Source organism: Perognathus longimembris, chromosome 10 (genome assembly GCF_023159225.1).
Source record: "Perognathus longimembris pacificus isolate PPM17 chromosome 10, ASM2315922v1, whole genome shotgun sequence".
Lineage (NCBI taxonomy): Eukaryota > Metazoa > Chordata > Mammalia > Rodentia > Heteromyidae > Perognathus > Perognathus longimembris.
In genome coordinates this window covers 33,016,166-33,028,983 of record NC_063170.1, presented here as the reverse complement: position 1 = coordinate 33,028,983, position 12,818 = coordinate 33,016,166, and the positions used below count along the sequence as shown (strand labels likewise).

At 43.0% G+C, this 12,818-nt stretch overlaps 1 protein-coding gene across 9 annotated transcripts in view; it reads left to right on the top strand.

Annotated features, from left to right (window-relative positions):
- The window catches only part of Arhgef3 (Rho guanine nucleotide exchange factor 3), a 326,782-nt gene that overhangs the window by 264,994 nt on the left and 48,970 nt on the right, over nucleotides 1-12,818 (top strand). The gene's annotated exons all lie outside the window — the stretch shown is intronic.

Here is a 12,818-nt window from a genome sequence, read left to right as displayed (position 1 = left end):
TGGCCTAGTGGCAAGAGTGCCTGCCTCATATACATGAGGCCCTGGGTTCGATTCCCCAGCACCACATATACAGAAAACGGCCAGAAGTGGCGCTGTGGCTCAAGCGGCAGAGTGCTAGCCTTGAGCAAAAAGGAGCCAGGGACAGTGCTCAGGCCCTGAGTCCAAGGCCCAGGACTGGCCAAAAAAAAAAAAAAAAAAAGAGAACCCAAGTCCTGCTTAGGAATAGCTATGAGCTCAGTCCTAGCTGAGTGATCTTAGGCACATTCTAAAGGCCTCTGAGTCTTCGGTGCCTGTGTCTGAAATGGGCATTTAATAGCAGTAGCTTTCAAGGGCAGCGCTAGAATGTTATTATTATAAGAAGTTGTGTACCTAGGAAGCCAGTGTGGGGATGGCAAGACAGGTAGATTTGAATGCAAAGTTTGGGTCTTCCAACTAATTACTGGATATGACTGAAAGAAAGTGGTTTCCTTCTCTAAACACTTGCTTCCTCTTCAATTGTATAGGATGAGGTTGCTGTGTGGAATAGACAAGAACATGTGTATCCATGCCAGGTGCAGGATGGCCCCCAGTGACACCACCTCCCCCCCTTCTTTGGGGTACCTTTTACTTCCATAACACTTCAGGGGAGCCACAGATTTCTTGAATCTGTAAACTGACCAGGACTTGGCAGTATGTCATTTATTTAGTAGCAGTTCACCAAGGCTTTGCAGGGCCAAGTGGCCCCTGCCATTCTCCCAAAACAGCCCTGCTGTGAGAAATTAAAAGTTCTCATTAGGCTCCCAAATGTCTGTGCAGAAAGGAGGAGGGCTTGGCCCATAATGAGCTTTCGCTCTACCCCTGCAAGTGCTTGTGAAACTGCCAGGGAAATTTCTACAGGTGGAATGCCCAGCAGTTTTTCTAAATGGGATTTTCCTATCTAGATGGTCTTTGACACAACACACATGAAAACTTGTCCTCTCTGTCACAGATATCTTTCATTTCGGAAATAAATACCATTTTAAACAAAACTGCTTGTGTCCTTTTTGTTTTGTTTGGAGTTTTTTTGCACTAGGGATTGAACTCAGGAACTTGTGCTTGCTAAGGCAGGTGCTTTATCATTTGAGGCACAACTTGACCCCCTTTGGTATTGGTTATACTCAAGGTAGAATCTTGCTATAATCCTCCTATTTGTGCTTCCCTGTGTTGATGGGGATGATGAGCATGCACCACTGTTCCAGCCATTGGTTGAGATGAGACATTGGTTGGTTTGTGCCTGGGCTGGAGCACCAACATTTAAAAAAAATCAAATGCAGCAGTCAGGTTATAAATTGTGTTTACTTCTGCATTTTAAATGAACTGACCTTGTCCATTTTCTTGATTGTCGCCTTGTAAAAGATATGTGTCTCTGAGACTCCTTGCAGCCTTTGTCCAGTGATGCCTTCTTTTCATATCTACATGCTTCACAAAATTCAGGAATGATACATCTTGTCACATATTCATTGATGGTGTTAGAAATAACATGTTTCAAGGTGGCAAATGTTTAATACCAAGAGCCAATGTTAGTCATGTACATTTGAAAAGTAATCTGTTGTTAGTGGGAGTTTTAAATTCCTGTTATTAAAATTAGGATACAGAGCTAAACATGGTGATGTATACCTGTTATCCCAGGCAAGAGAAATGAGAGTTTTTAGACCAGCCTGAACTATATAGAATGAAACTCTTGCTCAAAAGAGAATGAGAGCAAGAAAAGAGAAAAGAAGAGTGGGGAAAGTACTGTAGATTGAATGCTTTCTTACCAAATAAAGCCATTCTTGGGTTCTACTTGAGTACACCCAGCATTTCCTAAAGAATAACATTAAGAAGCTGCTCATCTGCTCATGGGAGGGATGTATGGGGAGGCAAAAGGGCCACTGGAACCCATTATAGATTAACAACCTTGCAGCAGGCTCTGTACTTTATTATTCTGTGCGGCATTGCAGCTGAAAGCCAAAACAGGAAGGCTGAAATTTTTTTTAATGTACCAAATTTAATCAGTCCCAGGTGTTTGTTTGTTTGTTTGTTTTCCTGGTTAGAATAATCAGATTTGAATGTCTTCTGCTCTCAGTTGGAGGCAGAATGTTCTAAAAAAAACTCCATGTGTGAGTTCCCTGGTTCTAAGTGTGAGTAGAGCTATTGAGGACACATAAAGCCAAGCATCTGAAGGGATCACTGCTGCAGAGGGGACAACTGGAGGGTCATCAGGAGCTCCATGAAATATTTTGTTTCCCTCTGTGGAGCTCACATCCCTGCATAGCTTGTCTGCTCAAAAATCACCACTCCTGGCTGGAAATGTGGCTTAGTGGTAGAGTGCTTGCCTAGCATGCATGAAGCCCTGGGTTCGTTTCCTCAGTACCACATAAACAGAAAAGACTGGAAATGACACTGTGGCTCAAGAGGTAGAGTGCTAGCCTTGAGCCAAAGAAGCTCAGAGACAGTGCCCAGGCCCTGAGTTCAAGCCCCAGGACTGGCAAAAAAAAAAAAAAAAAAATCACCTTTCTTGCCAAAGGTAGAAAGCTATTGGGCAGTGATAGGAGATGTTTATGGTTTCTCCCTCTATTCTTGGTGACCTTGGTCAAATGTCCTTTTATGTTTTACCCAGCAGCCAGAGATGGGGTTCCGAGGCGCTGCCTCTTCTTCAGGTTCTGATGGCAGACCTAACTCTGCTTAGCTTGCCTGAGGCGGGTTTGATCTCTCTAGATTCACCTGGACTAGACTATCCTGTCTTTGAGAGATCAGAGTATAATCTGTGCATTCTTTTCTTTTCTTTTTTAACCTGTGTACTTCTTTTTCCTCTTCTGGAAAGGTGAGATAATGCTAAGAGTCAAAAAATGACAGGTGGATGAGAGGACATATGCAAGGCTTTGTGTAGTCCTTTCTGGAAGCCAAAGGTGTAACACATTCTTTTTTGTAGGGGAATTCCACTTTGTAAATCTGACAATGGGTGCTTCTTCTCATTGCCTAATCGCAAATAGTTTCAGTATTTGGCCAGGCTGCAGAGAAGTTACCTTGACCCTGGATTTAGCTGGGGTGAAGGTAGGGTGCATACAGAAATTACTACCCATCTACTAGATCCCTCCTCCCATTCCAGTCCTTATCTTGATTCTTATCTTTCACTGTTGATATTTTCCTGTCCTTCTACAGAGCCTTGGATCCTGCCAAACCACTCCCCATTTTGTACTACCTAGCCAGAGTTTAACTAAACAGATTTGAAGCCATAGAAATAAAGGGAAGGCATGAATGTAGAATCTAAATACTTGGTCTCATAGCAGCCTCAGTAGCTTGAGCAGGACCAGTGGAATGGTTGTGGTGGGTGGTTTGGGAAGCTTGAGGCAAAATCCAGCATTTCAGGGGATGAGAGGGCAGGAGAGCAGGCTGGAGGAAACACTGTGCTGTTCCCAGGATATTAGAAATAAAAAAAGGGCAATTCTCCTTTTCTACGGGATGCCCTGTGCCAAGCGCATTACACACTCATGTGTTCCTGCCCAGAACTCTAAGGTGGTAGAAGTCATTCCCACTTTACAGCAGAACAAACTAAGCCCGGTAGAGGTTACATTGTTGGCTTCAGATCATAGGTCTTGAGCTCAGCCAGAAAGTTTGGCTTCTATTTTATCCTTAGATTTTCTGCAAAGAATGACACATATCGTCCGTCCTGCCTGAGAGGTAAGAATTGAGTCACCGGCCACAGAGGCTTTCAACTTGTTCCTAGCTCTGAGAAAAGTCAGAAAAGGTCCTCTGAGTAGTTCTGAGGTACACACAAATCAGCTTCTAAGCCCTGAGGGGATGGAAGCGCCCTGTGGCTTGCTTCTCACCCTAGCCTCCAACTCAGCCCTAGAGGGAACCATGATGTCCCTTTAACAAAGATAACAAAGGCAGAACTTTGAGCTCACCCAAGAAGCCAATGGTAAGGAACTCTAAAGCCACCGAGGCCTTCCTTGGGGCCCTGTGGCTGTGAGCAGGACTTCATTGCCACCTCCAGGCATCGTTTTTGACGTTATTAAATGGGAATGCTCAGCTGCAGGTCCACTTTCCAGACCTAGGCATTCCTTGCCCCCAGTGCATTATGTCTTGATCCCAGTGAGAGTCTCAGAGACACAATGCTGCTAGCAGCCCTCTTTGTGTTTGTTCTTGGGCTTGATCTATGGGCCTGAGCACTGTCCCTGAGCTCTTCAAATCAAGACTAGTGCTCTACCACTTGAGCCACAGTGCCACTTTCAGTTCTGGTGGTTAATTGCAGATAAGAGTTTCATGGACTTTCCTGCCCTGTCTGACTTTGAACCACAGTCCTCAGATCTCATCCTCCTGAGTAGCTAGAATAACCAGCATGAGCCACCAGCGGACCCCACCCCCAACCCCCACCCCCAGTTTACTTTTTTCTTTCTTTTTTTGGTGCAGGTCCTGGGGGTTGAAATCAGGGCCTGGGGGCTTATCCCTAAGCTTCTTTTGCTCAAGCCTAGCCCTCTATCACTTGAGTCTCAGCTCCACTTTCAGCTTTGTGGTAGTTTATTGGAGATACGAGTCTCACAGACTTTCCTGCCCAAGCTGGTTCAAACCTAGATCCTCAGATCACAGCCTCCTATGTACCTAGGATTTATAGGCATGAGCCACTGGCACCCTGGAGATTTAAATCTTTGGCTTCCTTTTTCTCTGAAAATCTCTAGTGCCCTGTCTGGGCCTGACCAAGATGAGCCTCAGGCAATGGGGGCTGGGGAATGACTGAAAGGAATTCTGCTGGTGTGGGTGTGAGCATTTCTTCTCTTGCCCTGGCTTAAGAAATGGTAAGAAATGGTAACATCCTGGGTAAGAGAGCTCTGATATGGTTCTCTGCTAAACTCCAGTGTTTTAGGGCTGGTTATTAGATGTGTCTAATCTTGGGCCAATTTAACCAGTAGCAGACTAATAAAATAACAAATGTGGGCTTGCTGCCAGGACAAATGTTGACTTTCCCTTCAAATGTTGATGGAAAGGAATAACTTTGAAAATAATTGAGGAGTGAAACCTTAGCCAACACTACAGACTGAAACACTGTTTCTGTTTTATTTTACTGGCACTGAGAGATTGTGTTCTTAACCTAGGCTGCTACCTGCTCTGGTTCTTGGAGAGCCCCATATTTTTACTAAATTATTTTTCCCCTTAGCACATAAACCTTTATTCAGCAAAATAATAATAATAATAATAATTTCTTCATAACAAGAATGTAGGACAGGATACTTTTCCAACATGTGAGCAAAAATTCAATTTAGTAAGAATAAAAGAAATAACCTCAGTGTGGTGTGGTGGCTTTTGCTTGTAATCCCAGCTCTTTGATGACTGGAGGATCACAAGTTCAAGGCTAGCCAGTTCTACATAGTGAGATCATATCTCAAAAAAAGGGGGGTGGTGATAGTAACTTGCTTGAGGTCATCTCTCAGGAACAAAATCATGTCCTGGACTTTAGTCCTCTGGATTTTATAGTAAAATTATTTGCTTCTCTGGGTATACTGTTGAAATCTATCTCAAAGGCTGGATGCTGATGGCTTAGTGTAAGGTCCACCCCTGGGAGGGCTCCATGCAGATGCCCCCGATCTGTTTGTCTGCACCCAGTACCTGTGTTACCTAAGTAACTGGCACACCTGGAGGCAGTTACCTCCCCTCTTCTCTGAGGTCACATCCAATCCATCTGGTCATATCTCCCACCTTTTCCTATATAATCCAGCTCAACACAGTCCACGCTCTCTTTCCTTTTCTCTCTTACTCTCTCTCTTGCTCTTCTTCTCTCCTTTTCCTCTTTTTCTCTTCTTCCTTCCCCTCTGTCTCCCCATGCCTCCATCTTGTATGGACTGGGAGTTTGCTTTTCCCCCAGTAAACTCCTTTCTGCCTGAATCATGTGATGGGTTTCCTTTCTGGTGAACTTTACACTAAGATCTAAGGATAGCAGTTTGAAATCAACACTGGCAAAATAGTCCAAGAGACTCCATCTTCATATAACCAGCAAAAAAACAAAAACAAAAGCTGGACTGGCAGTATGGCTCAAGTGATAGATAGAATATCAGCCTTTAAGGGAAAAGCCTAGCAAGAGTGAAAGGCTGTGAGTTCAAGCCCCAGTGCCAGCACACTACAAATAATAAAAAAGGAAGAAAAAAGAATTTTATTTCAATTGCTTCCCCCTTCCCATTTTGCTCTTCAGTTTATTTGCACAGAAAAGAGCTGGAGTATTTTGCCTGCAAGTATGTTGGACTTGAGGCAGGGAACACCTTGGAAAGTAAGCCAGGACACCACAGAAACCCTGATGTTTGAGTTCTTCACCATTGTGTTGTGTTGTTTTATTGCACAGGGTTTGGGACAGGGACTCTAGGTGTGGCTTCAGAAGCTTGTGCTAACATTCTCTGAGCTCAGCTAGCTGTCTTGACGTTTCCCTTGATCAAGGTGCTCTGAAAAGCAGACAACTGTGACCTCTAGGCTTCTAAGCCATAGGGGCCCACTAGGCTTTAGGTGCCAACTCAGTTAAGAACTGATTCAGAAGGACTGAGTATCACTTTCCCATCCTCAGTCTGTTCAGGGTTTGGGGAAAATTGGAGTGTTTTCCTCTTCTTTCCCTGATGTTTTAGAGAGCCCTGAGCCAGGCAGCAATGTCAGACTCCACTGGCAAAAACAAACCCAAAGGCGTGGCCTCGGTGTTTGAAAGAAGCCAAGACCTAGGGAGTGCTTCCTCATGGACTGTAACTATCCATGAACCTTAGAGCCTTAATTGCAATCATCAATAAACTTCCGTGGAAGTACATAAAGGATCTGTGTCTGAAGAACTTTTGCTCACCTTGTAGGTTTGGAACTATTTAATTCTAAAATGTGTGGCTTAATCAATGAAGCCAGGTTTCCACTGGAATTTGGGTCTCATCATTTGCCTTTCATCTTCTGGTAACAGATGACACCAGGTTAATTAACTGTACACCAGGGGAAAGAGGGCAGAAAAACAATTTTAATGGAAATTTTTGGAATTAGGAACAATCAGTTCATTGTTGTCATTTCACTTCCAAAAAATAAGACAAAGAGTCACTTGCCAGTTCCAAAGAACCTCCCTTTCCTGTCCCCTCAAGCCCACTGTATTGCCCAAACAGTGCCCTGAAGGCCTCCTTGTGGCTGTGTGTTTGGCCTGCTCTGCTCCTCCCTGCCCCTCTTTCTGCCAGCTCCAGTTGACAATGACTCTTGGACTCTGTGCTCGCCTTCCAGTTCTCCCTGTGTAGCTGGAGCCACTCCCCAAGGGTGCCCCCTAAACATTGTAGACAGGAGGCAAATACTCTCTGAATTGGATTTAAAAGGCTACACATAGACACTAAATAACTCCTCAACAAATGTATTCACTGCAGAGTTATCAAATCCTATCATCACAGTAGAGAAAGCTAGGGTTGCCACCTGTGTTCATTTCTTTTTTTTTTTTTTGCCAGTCCTGGGCCTTGGACTCAGGGCCTGAGCACTGTCCCTGGCTTCTTCCCGCTCAAGGCTAGCACTCTGCCACTTGAGCCACAGCGCCGCTTCTGGCCGTTTTCTGTATATGTGGTGCTGGGGAATCGAACCTAGGGCCTCGTGTATCCGAGGCAGGCACTCTTGCCACTAGGCTATATCCCCAGCCCCAGTGTGTTCATTTCTTAAACCTGCTGCAACAAAGTATCACAAGCCAAGTAGTTTAAAACCCAAATGTAAGGCAGGATGCTGTTGGCATACACCTATAATCCTAGCTACTCCTGTATCCAACCAGCAAAAATCTGGAAATGAGGCTGTGGCTCAAGTGGTAGAACTTCAGCATTGAGTAAAGAACACTGAGGGTCAGTGCCCAAGCCCTGAGATAAATCCCAAATGTATTTTGTTCTCTTACTTCTGGAGGCCAAATATCTGAGCAAGTAGAAGCCCCCTTCTTCCCCCTACCCGCCTCCCCCGCCGCCACGCTTTCTTTCTCTCTGAAACCTACACAGGAATCTATCTGCCTTGCCCATTAATTTCTGGAGTTTGGGGGCAGCATTTGGTTTTCTTTGGCTTATAGATGCTTGATTCTAATCTTTACCTCTATCATTCCATGGCCACCTTTTCTCTGTGTTTCTGTCTAAATACTGTTATTATTTTGTGCTGGATCTAGAGCTTGAACTCAGAGCCAGAGCTTTTTTGTTCAAGGCTAGCTAGCTCTGCCATCTAAGCCACAGCTCCATTTCTGGCTTTTGGGTGGTTAATTGGAGATAAGTCTCATGGACTTTCCTGCCCAGGCTGTCTTCAAACCATCAGCCTCCTCAGCCTCCTAGGATCGCAGGTGTGAGCCACCAGTGTTTATCTTCCCCTCCACTTATAAAGATACTAGTGGTTGGATTTGGGGCCCACTCGAATCATCTAAACTTGGTTATATTTATGAAGATCCTGTTAGCAAATGGGGTGCTTATTCTTTTGTCAGGGCTTAACACCCATGACAATACATTTAACCAAGTGTTAAGGTGAACATCACCAGACTTAGCAACATCATATGTTCCCCTTATGAGTTAATGAGAAGGCCACATCCTTTTGTTGGATTCTTGCCAAAATGCAAATAAAAATGTTGTTCTTCATTGTGAGGAATCATTACCCAAGTCAAAACTGAGAATCATATAAAATAACTGAGCAGGACTCCTCAAAAGTGTCAAAGCTAGAAGTGGCGCTGTGGCTTAAGTGGTAGAGCACTAGCCTTGAGCTGAACAGCGCAGGGACAGCATGCAGGCCCAGAGACAAAAAAGAAAGCTTAGGGACAGCACACAGGTCCTTAGTTCAAGCCCCAAGGCTGCCCCCCCACCAAAAAAGTGTCAAAGCTAACTACAGTATTTTGCTATAAGAATAGGAAGATTAAAAGATTGAGGAACTGTTACAGACTGGAGGAAACTGAAGATAAGATGATGAAATAAAAAATCTGGCTTTCAGATTGGGTCCTGGGATGGAATAAAAAAGACATAATGAAAAACCTGGTAAAATCACAATAGCTTATTTAATATATCTTTTTCTAGTGTCGTTCACATCTCCATTTTATAAAGTACTGTGGTTATGTAAGATATTAACCTTAGAGGAAGTAGGGTAAAGGATGCATGGGAGCACTCTGTTCTATTTTTGCAATTCTTCTATGAATGTCAAATTATTTCAAAATCAATATTTTAAGGAACGGGAGAACATGAATATATTGATGAAATGTCTGCCTGTTCTCACAGACAAAGGTGGAAAGGAGGAATAATATTCAGTAAAAGACATACATACCCAGTGTTTGAGCCTTGTCCTAGTTTCTTTAGAGAGATTGCTGGTCACAATGCACTGTGCCATGTGCTCATTGTCATTATCTTGTGGTCAGAGTGGCACAGCAGATGTGTATAATCCAGCATATGTGCCATGTTTTGCCTCTGCCACTTGACATATGCCACCATAAGCTCCTATTCACCTGTAAAATGGGGAGAATGACATCAATTTGTTTAGAGAATGTTCTAAAGATGATGTGAACAAATGTATGCAAAGCTCTTAGCCCAGTGCCTACCACAGATTAAAATTCCAGTAAAGCACAGCTCTTACCACAGAATTAATTTTCACTGCTCTAGCATAAGACTGTCTCCCAATTTCACTAAAGAAACTGAAGAATTTGCCTTAGAGCACACAGAATAAGAGCCAGCTTAAAATAAATAGATGTATACAGCCCACAAAATCATTTGGTACATGACAAGACAGACAGACCTGTAATACCTTTTGTCGGCTGCCCACTGTCCATCTGCCTTTATGGATAATTTTGTATGGCATATAGTGATAGAAATGTCCAAATGGCCCTTGGCAGAAAAAAACGGTCCCCTACTCCTACAAAGGGAAGAAGGAGCCTATTTGAAGCAGAGTTTAGGGCTTGAAGGAAGCAAAGGCAGGAGTACAAGTACTAATCAGTGGTGAATGAGGGTTGGGATGGGCTAGGCAGTAGAAAATTTAAAAGGAAGGGAGAATATAAGAGAATATGGTGACCTCGAAGTTTTGGAAGATGAGGATCCTGGTGAAAAGCAATGTGAACCACTTCAGTAGTCAACGCTATTGCAGAGTAATGAGCTACACAGAGTGCTATTGATGAGAACAGGGTGGAGGTGAGGGTCAGGCGTGGATGGTAGGTCTTAGCCTCCTTGGAGGAAGACAGTGATACTGTAGAAATGGAAGAAAGGCACCAATTGGGAGGCAGTTGTGGAAGAAAGCAAAACATGTTCACCAAGTAAAATAAAGACAACACGATCAGAGAACTCCTGTCCTTGGACAGTCTGATCTTCACAAATGTTCACTCTAATTTTCACAAATAGATCAGAGTTGACTCTACTGGTTTGTTTTATGTTATGGAGTTCAGAAATCATGAGCCTGTTGATGGGTTCCTAATGAAAGCAATAAACAAATAATATTAATAGAGTAGAACAGAATTCATGGAATCCTGCTGCAGGGCTGGCACTGCCTCAGGGGACTACCACCCTTAACATTTAATATAGTGAAGTCGTTCTCTTTTCAGTTTCCCAGCTGTGTGCATCTTCTATAATGTAGTCCCTAATGCTTGAGAGTTACTGAAATTCAATGGGGGTGTTTTCTTTTTTATTTTACTACATTTCTTCTGTTCTGAAAGGTACACGTCTCTGTAGTATCCTCCCTCTTGGGCCCACAGTAACAACTGATGCAGAAAGCTCGGATGACACCTGCCCTTTCTACCTCAGTGTTTATTGGTACACTTGCAAAACAGTTTTCTGTTAATTAAAAAACACTTTTTATTGTGAAGAATTTTTACATATGTCCTAGGCAGGATTGCTGATTGAGTCTCCTTTGCCCAGCACCCAGTTTTGACAATAATCAACCTCAGATCAATCCTGATTTCTCCATTTTTACCTACCCTACCTTCATTTCAAAGTAAATTCCACAAGCACTATTATCTGTTTTTTTTATTCGTATATATTAGTGATCAGAGAAAGTTGGTATTAAGTTTAGACTGATTTGTTTAGAAAGCAAAAGGAGCATAATGCAGTAGGATATGGTAGAACTATGTATATCATCTGCACATCCTGGGAAAATTGTAAAAGTCACTCTTGTGTCATTGGCTGGAAAGGGCAGTTCCAAGATGTACAGCACAGTAAAAGCCAAGCTGAGACAGCACCATTGGCCAGCAATGTGACCTGACTAGTCAGCAGGCCAAATGTGGTAGATTTCCTGTGAACCTCTAAGAATGAATACTTTCTATATATTTTAGTAGTTGTAAAAGAAGAGGCCAGGTATTGGTAGCTCGTGCCTCTTAATTCCAACTACTCAAGAGATAGAGATGGGAAGGATTATGGTTTGAGGTCAACCCAGGCAAAAAAAAGTTAGCAATACTTCATCTCACTCAAACAACCAGACATGGTGGCACATGCCTTTCATCTCAGCTCTACAGAAGACTTTAGGTAGGAAGATTGTGGTTCAGGCTATCTGAAAAAAACAACTAAAACAAAACAAAGCTAGAGGTGGTAGCTTAAGTGATAGAGTATCTACCTAGCAAGCATAGGGCCCTGCGTCCAAACTCCAGTGCTGCTGAAAGCAAAAGAACAGAGGCTGAATGGCCCACAAAGACTAAAATAGTTACTGCTTGTCCCCTCTTACAGGAGAAGGTAGCCAGCCCTGGTATAGGTATCCAACTTTGGAATCAGCCTACATGGACTTAAATCCTGATCACCAGTTTCTTGTTTGACTTTAAGCAAATGGATTGTTCTGCCCTTTAGTTTTCCCTTTTTAAAAGTGAGCATCAAACTCGTAGGGATGTTGGAGGAGTAATGTCAAGCACTAAAACAAATTTCTGTGACCAGTATTAGTTCATTCTTATTTACTTAGGCTAGTTTCTCCATCACTATGAGTATAACTTTCCATTTAACATGAAGCTGATGAAAGCCACCTAGAGGGTTACTGGTAGCTCCCTGCTATTTCTACTTGCTTGAAAGCCATGTTTGAGGCTTAGTGAAAGTAGATTCTCAGAGATGTGGACATAATGTTTATCATCTTTTCACTGCTTCTGACCATACTCTGGATACAGAAAGTACAGAAAGATGGGTAATAGGTTCTTGTGTGTCACTTCTATTATAATGGCCCATTTATATTTTATTTCTTATTTTTTGGTGCTAGTCCTGGGGCTTGAACTCAGGGCCTGAGCATTGTTCCTGAGCTGCTTTTGCTCAAGGCTAGAGCACCACCACTTGAGCCACAGCTTCACTTCTGGCTAAGTAGCTATGATTACAGGCATGAGCCACTGGCACTGGGCTATGTCCCTATTTTTAAAGGAAAAAAAAATATTCTAGGTTATATTGATGTGGTAGGCATTTTCTTATATCATACAATCTGCTTTGGCTTTTGCCTCTCATGAGGAAGAACAAAGATAAAAGTCATTATGTTCCCTAGTGAGGGAATATGAAATCCATTTACTTTTTTAAAAGTTGTATTAAAAATGTCCAAGCACCAGTAGCTCATACCTGTAAGCCTAGCTGTTTAGTAGGCTGAGATCTGAAGGTCTCGGTTTGAAGCAGGCCCAGGCAGGAAAGTCTATGAGGCGTTTTTCTCTAATTAATCACCAAAAAGCTGAAAATTGAGCTGTGGCTCAAGTGGTAGAGCACTACCTATGAGCAGAAAAGTTCAGGGACAGTGCTCAGGCCCAGAATTTAAGCTCCAGAACTGACACACACAAAAAAGTTGTATTAACAATTAAGGTACATAGAGTGCTATATTCCCATTTGTTTATAACTTAGCCTAAGATATATTTTCAATTGTGAAATGGATCCTCTGGATAAAAAGACCTCTGTGCTGCC